At 48.3% G+C, this 12,678-nt stretch overlaps 1 protein-coding gene across 3 annotated transcripts in view; it reads left to right on the forward strand.

Moving 5' to 3' along the window:
* LOC127359472 (corepressor interacting with RBPJ 1-like) overlaps window positions 1-12,678 on the forward strand; it is a 48,322-nt gene that overhangs the window by 7,615 nt on the left and 28,029 nt on the right. The window contains exon 3 of one of the 3 annotated variants that reach the window (XR_007882641.1): window positions 7,706-7,756. The exons of the other annotated variants lie outside the window; for them this stretch is intronic. The gene's annotated coding sequence lies outside the window, so the exon portion shown is untranslated. Of the gene's footprint in view, window positions 1-7,705; window positions 7,757-12,678 lie in introns of those variants that run through there. 3 annotated transcript variants of the gene reach the window in all.

Consider the following 12,678-nt stretch of genomic DNA (forward strand, 5'->3'; position numbering starts at 1 on the left):
TTACCCTTTTTTACTGAGAATTGTATTTTATTTGTAAAGCCCTTTCCACACTGATATGCTGCACTGTCCTGTATCCTGGACATCTGACTTCATATTTCAAATAAATTGTCATCATTTTATACTGGTATCATTGTTCTCTTGTCCTATATCAAATTTAAAGCAATAAACACTGATGATACATATTCTCAATAAACACTGATGATACATATTCTCAATAAAATGAAGACACAGGAGATAAACCGTACTGTAAATGAAAAATCCATTTATTATTGCATTGCCTGGCCTTGGAAATATGCAAATTCATTATCATTTATAGACTCTATACAACGGTTCCAAGCATGTTTTAATCATTTTTTTATATTTAGAGAAGACATTTCGACGCTATGCACGCGTTTCGCAGTTTGCCTCCGTCGGGATTCGAACCGGCGAGCGGGAGTGCCGTTCCGCACGTCGACCGCGCGTCTTTTGCGCTCTAGTGCGCATGCGCGGGTGCCGACCAAAACAGAGAAGAACGCTGGGGGAGCGCCTCTGCTCTGGGACAGCCTTCGTCTCTGTACCTGTGTTCCACATAAATGTCCCCACCTACCGATTTCAGAGGCTATCATTGGCTCATGCTCAAATGGAACAGGCCAATGGGTGAAGGCCAGGTCAACCCCATTGGTCTGTTCCATTTGGGTGCTGTGCTGTGATTCGACAGCTCGCCGCATGTCCCGCCCACCCCCAAAGCCACAGCCACGGTCAGTGTCATTCATTCATTCGGACTGAGCGGCGTTTGAGTGAGCGGACGGACGGACATTCACACAATATTATAAGGTTAGACAAACTTTATTGTTTGTAAAATTATGTGCTACATTGAAAAGGCAGCTTATATATTATACAGTAATCAGTTAGCAGTGAAACAGCGAGCCAATGTAACGTTAGCGTAAGTTAGGACTGCCGCCGATGTCATTACCGATCGGTGAAATGTGTTTAAAATAATATTCCCATACTGGGTTTACTTGTTGAGACCTAGGATATTGTACTGCTATTGTGTGGAGTTGATATTTAAAGTTTAACTGTGCTTTAGATGCGTTAGCATATAAATCGCTATTAGCATGCTAAGCGTTGGGAATGAATGAGCATTTAGCCACTGCTGTGATGAGCTGACGATCTCTGGAAACGCTTTAAAAACGTGATGAGACAACTTGGCTCACTTCTTAAGACCCTTGGTATGCTGGTACAACGAGGTGGAGTCAAAATTTGAAGTGTAAATATGGTTTAAATGTGTAAACAGACCAGCCGTGATTTTGCTAGCTAAAAACAAGGAGGTGAATGAGGTCATTTTAGTTACTACTTTTCTGAGGGCTGGCGATCTCTCACAATGTATTTAATCTTTAAACAGACTACCTGATTATCTTCCTTAGACCCTGTAGATGTAGTTACTACAGTTTGAAGTCAAAATTCAAAGTGTAAATATGGTTTAAATGTGTAAACAGGACGCCTGATGTTGAATGTATGTTAATGAATGGGCACAGTATCATTGAGTACAGTAATAGACTGTCAGTAGGATGTAAACAGTGCATGTGTAGCAGATTACTGACTTAAATCTTATTTCTTGTCTTTCTAGAAAATGCAGCCTATTTTCCGCTTTGAGGCAAACCTTGACCTGACCCTGCGGGCCTCTCAGGAGGCGCTGGCCTTGAGCCGCCGCCAGAGGGGGGCCTCTGCCTCTGCCACTGCCCTGGTGGTGGTTAAGACCCCTGAGCTGGTGCGCTCTGAGGCAAGAGACAGGGTGGTGCAGAAGGGAGGTAACCCCACCGATCACCATCAGGTGCTGGCCGAGAGCGAGCTGCAGCTCGGCCAGTACCGTGGTCAGACGTTCCGGTGGCTGCTGGAGAATGACGTGGGATACGCAGTCACCATCTGTGTGTCCCACGAGGGAGAGAGAGACAAAGGGGGCACTAGTCAGCAGAATGCCCTCATGGTGCACAAAGACGCCCTCGTCTCCTACGCCAGGCTGTTCCCGCCGATGGTGGCAGCCATCGACAGGCGTAGGATGCTCGAGGGCAGTCCCCAGACCATGAGGGGCGTGGACGACACGCTGGTGGGGTTCGGTGTTCATAGTGACCTGACCTACAAGACCCTGTACGAGTCGACGGACCGTGAGCGGGCAAGGTAAGTTGTTGTTTGTTTGTGTGTGTGTGTGTGTGTGTGTGTGTGTGTGTGTGTGTGTGTGTGTGTGTGTGTGTCTGTGTGTGTATCTGTGTGTCTGTGTCTGTGTGTGTCTGTGTGTGTATCTGTGTCTGTGTGTGTATGTCTGTGTGTGTGCGTGACTTTTTTACCCATTGCATTTCTGTTCTCTTTTTTAGCTATGTACAGTTTGTGAGGCAGGCGGCACCCACAGCCAAAGCGTCCAGGTTGGTGGACTTAAAAAAATATGTGCAGGCCCGGGATGCAGAGAAGGCAGCCCTGGCAGCACAACCACCACAACCACCCCTGGACGCTGTTGGTCCCCAGGATGGACCCTCGGATGCTGACCTGCTCGCTGCCGCCATGGAGGTCGACCCGTGCAGGGATGCCCCATCAGCCGTGCCCCCCCTTCTCTCTCTCCCAGCCACCGGAACGTCCCCTTCAGGACAACACCTGTGGGGAGAGGTCAGGCCCCGGCGCACAGGTATGCTCAGTGATGACATATTGTGTTGTAGTGTGTGTGTGTCTGTGTTCAGTACACTAACGGTCTGACACTGCTGTGTGTTTCAGCTGCTACCACGTGGCTGGAGGCTGACGCTCCCCGAAGAGCAGCACGACTGGGTGGGCCGGGCACTGTTCAGGAGGGCACCCAACGGGCAGGGTGTCCTCACATCTGAACTCCGCCTGTGGTGGCACCCACCAAGGTGCCCGGCCCCTCTACACCCAGCCACCCGCCACAGCCCACCCCTTTTTCCAGAGTCCCTTTTTCCTGTGGGTGCCCTACAGGATGTGGGCGTACCACCTCCGCTGCCCCATCGTCGCCTGTGGGGGCAAGCTTGCGGGAGCTGGCCTCTACAAGACGGTGAGGAGGGTCTTGGACAGGAGCTGCTGGTACTTCATGGGCACGGAGTACCTGGAATGCAGCTCCTGTCACAAGAAGATGCCGGGATGGTCGCAGGACATCTTGGGACAGCTGGACATGGCCCATCGTGAGCAGTTTCCAGCAGTTCTCACGTACAAGTAAGTAATGTAAACAGTAACAGCAACAGTAATGTATTTCTGTGGTTTTCTCCAGTAACCTCTGATCACCTCTTTCCCCTCCCAGGTTGTCCTGCGACAGAGCTGTGATCGGGCTCATGAAGGAGCGCACTTTGGGCAACAGTGCGTCTCGCCTCCGTGCCTCTCTGGTGGAGCAGCACACCAGAGAGTGGATGGCGCGGTCGATGCTGTACCTTTCCGTGCTCCGCAAGCTTCGGGTACCGGGCGCTGCGCCGCTGGCGGCGTCGTCGCTCCCAACCATGCACCCGGTGCCCACAGTGCTCTGGCTCATCAACGTCTACGTCAGGGACGCCTTGACGAGGCTCGACGAGACGAGAGCCAGAGTCACTTCCATCTTTGGTGATCTTTTGAAGATGGACTCCACCAAGAAGGTAGGTTTTGTTATCCACCACAGCGTGCCGTGTACCCAGTGTAATGTTTGTTTTGTCATGTGTCTGAATGTTGTTGTGTTGCTGTGTCACACAGATCACCAAAAAGCTTGCGGGCGGTGCTGCCGGGACGGCCGCCTGGGTCACCAACGTCGGCAATGAGTACGGGCAGGTGCTCATGTCCGTCCTCACCGCAGCTGAGGGGGGGCGGACTTGTCGACATGGCATGGTACCGCGAAGCCGGGAAGGCCCCTCCAAGGGTCCTGTACGTGGACCGGGACTGCTGTGCCACCGTGGGACAGTGTCAAACGTCCAAGCTGTTCCACGAGTGGCACGAGCTGGTCGTCAGGCTCGACGTGTGGCACCTCATGCGGCGTTTCGCCAGAGGGGTGACCACCGACAGCCACCAGCTCTACGGCCTCTTCATGGCGAGGCTCTCCTTCGCCATTTTTGAGTGGGACGCCGAAGACGTGTCCCGCCTGAGAGGAGCCAAGCAGTCCGAGGAGGGGAGGGACGCCCAGGAGGTCAAGCTGTCCGCCAAGGAGCTCGCCCGTCACTGCCGGCGCCGCACCAGGGGTGCAGTGGAGACGGAGCGGCTGGTCCAAGAGGTGCTGGACACCTTCTGGCACGTGACGGACAGCATGGGCGTCCCTTTGATCGACCGCGCCCGAATGGAGGAGATCTGGAGCACGCAGCGCCGACACCTCGACTGCATCCAGGACCCTGCGGGAGTGGACCTCTACACCAAGACGGGAGAGCTCACCAAAGGCGGGGTGAGGCTCCCCGTCTACCGGTGCGGCCGAGGCTCCACTTCCCTGGAATCGTTCCACCTGCACCTGTGCCGCTTCATCCCAGGTAAGTACATGTGTGGTTTACAACACAGACTCAATTATGTATTTGTGTGTTTATTTGTTCTCACACTAACTGTGTTGCTTTGTTTCTGCTTAGGACAATCTGCAAGTGATGTACACTTCCAGGTGTACCTGCTGGAGGGCCTGGTGCGGTGGAACGAGAATCGAGGGAGGACAGAGGTCGGCGCTGCGTTGCTACAGTGCCCAGCTGCAGCACAGCTTCGACCAGCTGACCCAAGAGCTTCTTGGGCTCACGCTGGTCGACACGTACACCATGCCCAGGGAGTACACAGGTAAGTCATAAATCTGTCTGAGGTAACGGTAACGTTTAACACCTGTCTTAGGTGTCTGTCATTTAACATCTGTGTCTCTGTGTGCCCACAGGGGAACTCATTGGGGTGGAGTACCTGTTCTCCCAGACGGGCGCTGTGCTGCAGAAGGACCTGGATGATCCTGACGCTCCAGGAGGGACTGATGAGGACGAAGCCGGGGGGGGGGTGGGGGGCAGTGATGAAGAGTTCGAGGAGGAGGAACCAGAGGAGATTCGTCTCCTCGAACACCACAGCGCTCTCCTTCAGTCCTCAAACCTCACCCGCGTGGACCAAATGGAGGTGCAGCAGGCGGGGAGGAGGAGGAGGAGGAGGAGGAGGAGGAGGAGGAGGATGTTATCGGGCCAGGTGGAGGCAGCTACCAGCACGTCGTGGCCCTGGCCCAGGCCCTCGTGGAACTGCGCCACCGCCGCTACGTCACTCCCAGGCAAGCCAGAGAGATCACCGCTCTCTGGCTGAAGTTGAGTGATTGGGACAAGGCAGCGGTCAAATTCCCCCCCCCGTCACCAGGGCCGGCTTGTCCAAGGCCGATTCCGGACCACCCAGCGGCACGCTCACATGCCAGGGGTGTGGATAGTGTGAAGCGGTAAGCAGTCACAATAAATTTCCAAGCTTTTTTTGGTTCTTGTCCTGTCCTGTCAGTCACTAATTAACTCACTGACTCACTCTCTCTCTCTCTCTCTCTCTCTCTCTCTCTCTCTGTCTATGTAGTGCGGTCCTGGGCAAGGGGGCGGGAGCGGCGCAGTCTCCCGATGTGTCGAGGCTTGTGGAGGCTGTCCTGCTGGACCTCAGCATCCTCCACTGCAGCGAGGGCAGGAAGATTGCCGGGGTCTGGATTCCTCGCTGGGGTGCCGTCATGAGGGACTATCTAACAATTCGCGAGAATGTTTATAGTTGTGCAGCCCTCATGACGAGCACCCGCATCCAGCTATATGATGTCAATCGGCGGACCCTGACGCAATGGTAAGACCTGATCCTTTCTCTCACATCTGATTTGAAGTGGCACTGTGTGAGTGTGTGTGTGTGATGTCATGATTACTAATGTGCATTTGTTACATTCTGTTTTTTAAGGCACAACCAGAGGAGCAAGGCCATGATGAGGGACACCATCGCCATTGCAGTCCTGGGGCCCAGCACTCCCCAGACTGCAGCGGAGCCCCTGCCTGCCCCACCGACTGTGCTGCAGCAGCCTGAGCAGCCAGACCAGCCCCTCCAGCACCGCCTGCCCACGGACGCTTCTGGTCCTGGACCTCATCGTCGCCAGCTCCTCCACTGCCTCCTCCTCCTCCTCATCAGCCACCCCACAAGCCTCCAGCGCGGACGCCGTCCTGTCCACCAGCGTCAGCGCGGAGGCCGGTGACATCCCCTCCACAGCCACAGCTGCCACTGCTCCACCAGTGCCAAGGAACACCGCCTGGAGGCGCAAGCTCCAGGAGGAGAAAGAGCGTTGTGCCGGGAGCTGGGAGAACACTTAAAACCAGCAAAGAAGGTCTCCCACTTTAACTGCAGGCGCAGTGGCCAACCGAAGACGCGGGCGTTTGGCCACAGCCGCTACAAGAAGGAGACCTTCTGCTCCCGGGCCGAGGGGAAAGGGAGAACTGTGGAGCAGTGGCTGGCAGAGGTGAAGGGGCGTGATGGAGCAGCCCCCCTGCCTGAGCGAACACTTCACTTTGTGTGTGTGTGTGTGTGAGTGAGTGATGGGGCGGCTCCCCTCTCTGAACGAACGCTTTTTGTGTGTGTGTGTGTGTGTGTGTGTGTGTGTGTGTGTGTGTGTTTGGGAGGGAGGGATTTGTAAATATTGTGTATATAGTGTATTTAGTTTGTCAATTATGTTTGCTAAATAAATATTGTGTATATAGTTGTCTTATATAAGATATTCCTTTATTTGTCCCACAATGGGGAAATTCCAATATATATCTATATAGTTGTATATTGCTGTCTTAATTGTTTTTGTTTTAAATAAACTTTTCTTTTTTAAACCAATGCTTTCTCCTGCTTCTTTCGGTCTTTAAGAAATTAAATAAATATAGGGAAGACTAGGTATCTAGACTAGGTGCCTGATATCACTAAATTCCCACAGGTAACAGTCACACAATACATCATTCCCTCTCCTCACTTAAAACTAGGGTCAAGGGGTCAACCCAGGGTCAGGTTCAAAGGTTTACCTAGAGACTAGGTGAGAATGGGCCTCAAATGGACACTGTAAAACAACGGGGGGTGCTGAGGGTTTAGTTGGACAGAATGGAAGGCAGAAAAGCAACGCGGAAAACCAAACACGTCACTTCATTAGGTTTGTTAGAAATATACTTTGTTAAACTGCATCTGTGTTTCTATGTACCTTGACTAACAGAGTTCTGTATTGTATTTGTATTTAAGTGGACTACGACTGCACATCCTCCTCCTCCTCCTCCTCCTCCAGCTCCTCTCCTTGACGGCTTCAGGCAGCAGAGCCAGTGGCGGGGACCAGCAAGCCCACCCGTTGCACTGTGTACAGGCGCAAAATTAAAGCAGCAAAAGACAAAAAAGTCCTCCAAAGTACCAGGGGAAAGCCACAGCACAAACCTGGTGACCCCTGCAACATCCGTGGCCAAGCATGCACGGTGGATGGTGGCCACACTTACCTCAAGGGCCAATACTTTTGTGCTGTGGAAGAGGGCCCTGGAGGACGCACAGTGCAAGAGTAGATCAGGGAACAGCTTGGCCCTGGTGAGCTACAGAAGCTCCCCAGAACAACAGCCTGGAACCTCAAACAGAGGCATGAGAAACCAGAGAAACCAGGTGGGAAAGTGAGGAAGCCCCACAAACTGCGGATCTGCCAACTCTGTGGCCAGCCACAGCAGAAAGACTTTGGCCACAGCCAATATGGGGGAGAGCACTTCTGTGCTTTCTATGAAGGGAAGACTGTGGAGCTGTGGCTGGCTGAGAAGAGTTTAAAAAGACATTAAAAGTTTTTTTTTTTAAATATTTACTGTACTATTATCCAAGCACCTTATATGTTTCATCTGTTCACTGCACCTTATATTTTTTATTTTTAGTTTGCACTGCAATTATACTGGTTATTTATCCATTTTTTATATTGCATTCTATGTTGATTTTTTTGATATGTCTGTGTGTTGTTACTGTGTGTAATGCTGCTGCTACATTGCACTTTCCCAGCTTATCTATTATACATTTTGACCATTCCTAATAAATATTGAATTGATTAAAACCTTGTCATGTCTATTTAAATACTTTTTAACTTGACTTTTTAAACCTGGAGCCATTCAGGAGGCCAAAACGATACAAATATTAATGCACATTTAACAAAACAGGTCTCCTTGCTTTAAATGCGTGCAGGTGCCTTTAATTCGCCATATGATAAGTAACCATGTGCTCGGGATGACGTCGAACAACAGCTGAGAAAAGAAGCTTTTTCATTTAAGCTGCCATTGTCTTCCAGAAGCACCTATCTGCCAGTTTCCACCTCAGGAAGCTTCACAGCGGTGACTAGTACATTATAGAGTGGTTTGGTGTGGCTCTCTCACTTAGTTTGGCTGTAATGCACAAAACTATTAAAAGTGACTTTTTTGCGTTCCCCATGTAATTCTGGCTTTTTCCTGTTTCACATGCAATTCTGTGGGACTTTGGTGTTTTTCCACCTAAGTGTGCTGAATGAGCTTCTCAGGCTGAGAAAACAAGCTTTTTCACACAAGCTGCCATTCTCTTCTGGAAGCACCTATCTGCCAGTTTCCACCTTAGGAAGCTTCACAGCGGTGACTTGTACATTATAGAGTGGTTTTCTGTGTTCCAAATGCAGTTACGCTTTTTCGACAAAAGAGGGCACACTTGACCACAGAATAATTCATTCTGGACTTGCAAAGCTTCACAGTGGCATAATTAAAGTGATGCATAAGTGGTTTGGTGTGGCTCTCTCACTTAGTTCAGCTGTAATGGACAAAACTATTAAAAGTGACTTTTTTGCGTTTCCCATGTAATTCTTGCTTTTTCCTGTTTCACATGCAATTCTGTGGGACTTTGGTGTTTTTCCACATGAGTGTGCATTCTCAGGCTGAGAAAACAAGCTTTTTCACACAAGCTGCCATTCTCTTCCAGAAGCACCTATCTGCCAGTTTCCACCTCAGGAAGCTTCACAGCGGTGACTTGTACATTATAGAGTGGTTTGGTGTGGCTCTCTCACTTAGTTTGGCTCTAATGGACAAAACTATTAAAAGTGACTTTTTTGCGTTTCCCATGTAATTCTGGCTTTTTCCTGTTTCAAGTGCAATTCTGTGGGACTTTGGTGTTTTTCCACCTAAGTGTGCCAGGCTGAGAAACCAAGCTTTTTCACACAAGCTGCCATTCTCTTCCAGAAGCACCTATCTGCCAGTTTCCACCTCAGGAAGCTTCACAGCGGTGAATTGTACATTATAGAGTGGTTTTCTGTCTTCCAAATGCAGTTACGCTTTTTCGACAAAAGAGGGCACACTTGACCACAGAATAATTCATTCTGGACTTGCAAAGCTTCACAGTGGCATAATTAAAGTGATGCATAAGTGGTTTGGTGTGGCTCTCTCACTTAGTTTGGCTGTAATGAACAAAAATATTAAAATTGACTTTTTTGCTTTTCCCATGTAATTCTGGCTTTTTCCTTTTTCACATGCAATTCTGTGGGACTTTGGTGTTTTTCCAACTAAGTGTGCTGAATGAGCTTCTCAGGCTGAGAAAACAAGCTTTTTCACACAAGCTGCCATTCTCTTCCAGAAGCACCTATCTGCCAGTTTCCACCTCAGGAAGCTTCACAGCGGTGAATTGTACATTATAGAGTGGTTTTCTGTCTTCCAAATGCAGTTACGCTTTTTCGACAAAAGAGGGCACACTTGACCACAGAATAATTCATTCTGGACTTGCAAAGCTTCACAGTGGCATAATTAAAGTGATGCATAAGTGGTTTGGTGTGGCTCTCTCACTTAGTTTGGCTGTAATGAACAAAAATATTAAAATTGACTTTTTTGCTTTTCCCATGTAATTCTGGCTTTTTCCTTTTTCACATGCAATTCTGTGGGACTTTGGTGTTTTTCCAACTAAGTGTGCTGAATGAGCTTCTCAGGCTGAGAAAACAAGCTTTTTCACACAAGCTGCCATTCTCTTCTGGAAGCACCTATCTGCCAGTTTCGACCTCAGGAAGCTTCACAGCGGCGACTTGTACATTATAGAGTGGTTTGGTGTGGCTCTCTCACTTAGTTTGGCTGTAATGGACAAAACTATTAAAAGTGACTTTTTTGCGTTTCCCATGTAATTCTGGCTTTTTCCTGTTTCACATGCAATCGAGCCCCGGACTGATTTCGCACTCTTGCTGGGGCAGGTGTATATAGTTGTTTGCAGTGTTGTGTGTGTGTGTTTTTTTTTTAAAAGACATTGACTTTCCCCTCCACAAGGACCGGGACTTTGCCGCAGTGTGGAGGCTTTCTACCAACACCGGTCCACCCACCCTGCCACAACTCTTCTACAGCACAGTGACACTCTGCTTGGAAAAAAAATGTGTGTCCCATTCACACCTGTATAACACGCTGTCATGCCTCTGTGCTGTTCTGATTCTATGCACTGACAAGTCTTATAGGCCTGCTGTGTGTCTGCTGCCTGTCATATGGTTTAAGGGGGGGAAATCATTGTGTGTCCCATTCACACCTGTATAACACGCTGTCATGCCTCTGTGCTGTTCTGATTCTATGCACTGACAAGTTTTTTTAATTTTTTATATTTTGGACATGTGGGTATGTTCATTAATGTGATCACTGTTACATCAGTTACATCCAGTAGCTGCGACGCAAGATATCGGACTGCCATTTGTGCTGGTTCATCTGCTGTTGCCACTGGCTCTGTTGCTGCCAAAAAAATAAAAAGCCTTGTATGTACAGGTACTTCACACTGTAATGCCCCTGTGTTATGTATCCATGCATATCTGTGCTGAGCTCTTATACTATGTGTCTGCCTGCTGTGATTGCCTTGTGCCACTGCTCTGTTCTGCATCACCATTATTATTATTATTATTATTATTATTATTATTATTATTGGATTGTAGTTTAAATAATCTATTTTGCTCTGTACTTCTGCTGTGTTTGATGTTGTTGTTGTGAAGATGCAGAACACAACAACAATATATTTAATTGATATTTATTTCACTGAAGAAAAAGGGGAAACAAATCATACACAGCATGTAACTTTAATTTATACATAAATAATTTATTTACCCTTTTTTACTGAGAATTGTATTTTATTTGTAAAGCCCTTTCCACACTGATATGCTGCACTGTCCTGTATCCTGGACATCTGACTTCATATTTCAAATAAATTGTCATCATTTTATACTGGTATCATTGTTCTCTTGTCCTATATCAAATTTAAAGCAATAAACACTGATGATACATATTCTCAATAAACACTGATGATACATATTCTCAATAAAATGAAGACACAGGAGATAAACCGTACTGTAAATGAAAAATCCATTTATTATTGCATTGCCTGGCCTTGGAAATATGCAAATTCATTATCATTTATAGACTCTATACAACGGTTCCAAGCATGTTTTAATCATTTTTTTATATTTAGAGAAGACATTTCGACGCTATGCACGCGTTTCGCAGTTTGCCTCCGTCGGGATTCGAACCGGCGAGCGGGAGTGCCGTTCCGCACGTCGACCGCGCGTCTTTTGCGCTCTAGTGCGCATGCGCCACCAGGGGTGCAGTGGAGACGGAGCGGCTGGTCCAAGAGGTGCTGGACACCTTCGTGCAGTGGAGACGGAGCGGCTGGTCCAAGAGGTGCTGGACACCTTCTGCCGACCAAAACAGAGAAGAACGCTGGGGGAGCGCCTCTGGGACAGCCTTCGTCTCTGTACCTGTGTTCCACATAAATGTCCCCACCTACCGATTTCAGAGGCTATCATTGGCTCATGCTCAAATGGAACAGGCCAATGGGTGAAGGCCAGGTCAACCCCATTGGTCTGTTCCATTTGGGTGCTGTGCTGTGATTCGACAGCTCGCCGCATGTCCCGCCCACCCCCAAAGCCACAGCCACGGTCAGTGTCATTCATTCATTCGGACTGAGCGGCGTTTGAGTGAGCGGACGGACGGACATTCACACAATATTATAAGGTTAGACAAACTTTATTGTTTGTAAAATTATGTGCTACATTGAAAAGGCAGCTTATATATTATACAGTAATCAGTTAGCAGTGAAACAGCGAGCCAATGTAACGTTAGCGTAAGTTAGGACTGCCGCCGATGTCATTACCGATCGGTGAAATGTGTTTAAAATAATATTCCCATACTGGGTTTACTTGTTGAGACCTAGGATATTGTACTGCTATTGTGTGGAGTTGATATTTAAAGTTTAACTGTGCTTTAGATGCGTTAGCATATAAATCGCTATTAGCATGCTAAGCGTTGGAAATGAATGAGCATTTAGCCACTGCTGTGATGAGCTGACGATCTCTGGAAACGCTTTAAAAACGTGATGAGACAACTTGGCTCACTTCTTAAGACCCTTGGTATGCTGGTACAACGAGGTGGAGTCAAAATTTGAAGTGTAAATATGGTTTAAATGTGTAAACAGACCAGCCGTGATTTTGCTAGCTAAAAACAAGGAGGTGAATGAGGTCATTTTAGTTACTACTTTTCTGAGGGCTGGCGATCTCTCACAATGTATTTAATCTTTAAACAGACTACCTGATTATCTTCCTTAGACCCTGTAGATGTAGTTACTACAGTTTGAAGTCAAAATTCAAAGTGTAAATATGGTTTAAATGTGTAAACAGGACGCCTGATGTTGAATGTATGTTAATGAATGGGCACAGTATCATTGAGTACAGTAATAGACTGTCAGTAGGATGTAAACAGTGCATGTGTAGCAGATTACTGACTTAAA

This window comes from Dicentrarchus labrax, unplaced genomic scaffold (assembly GCF_905237075.1).
Source record: "Dicentrarchus labrax unplaced genomic scaffold, dlabrax2021, whole genome shotgun sequence".
In the NCBI taxonomy this organism is placed as follows: domain Eukaryota; kingdom Metazoa; phylum Chordata; class Actinopteri; family Moronidae; genus Dicentrarchus; species Dicentrarchus labrax.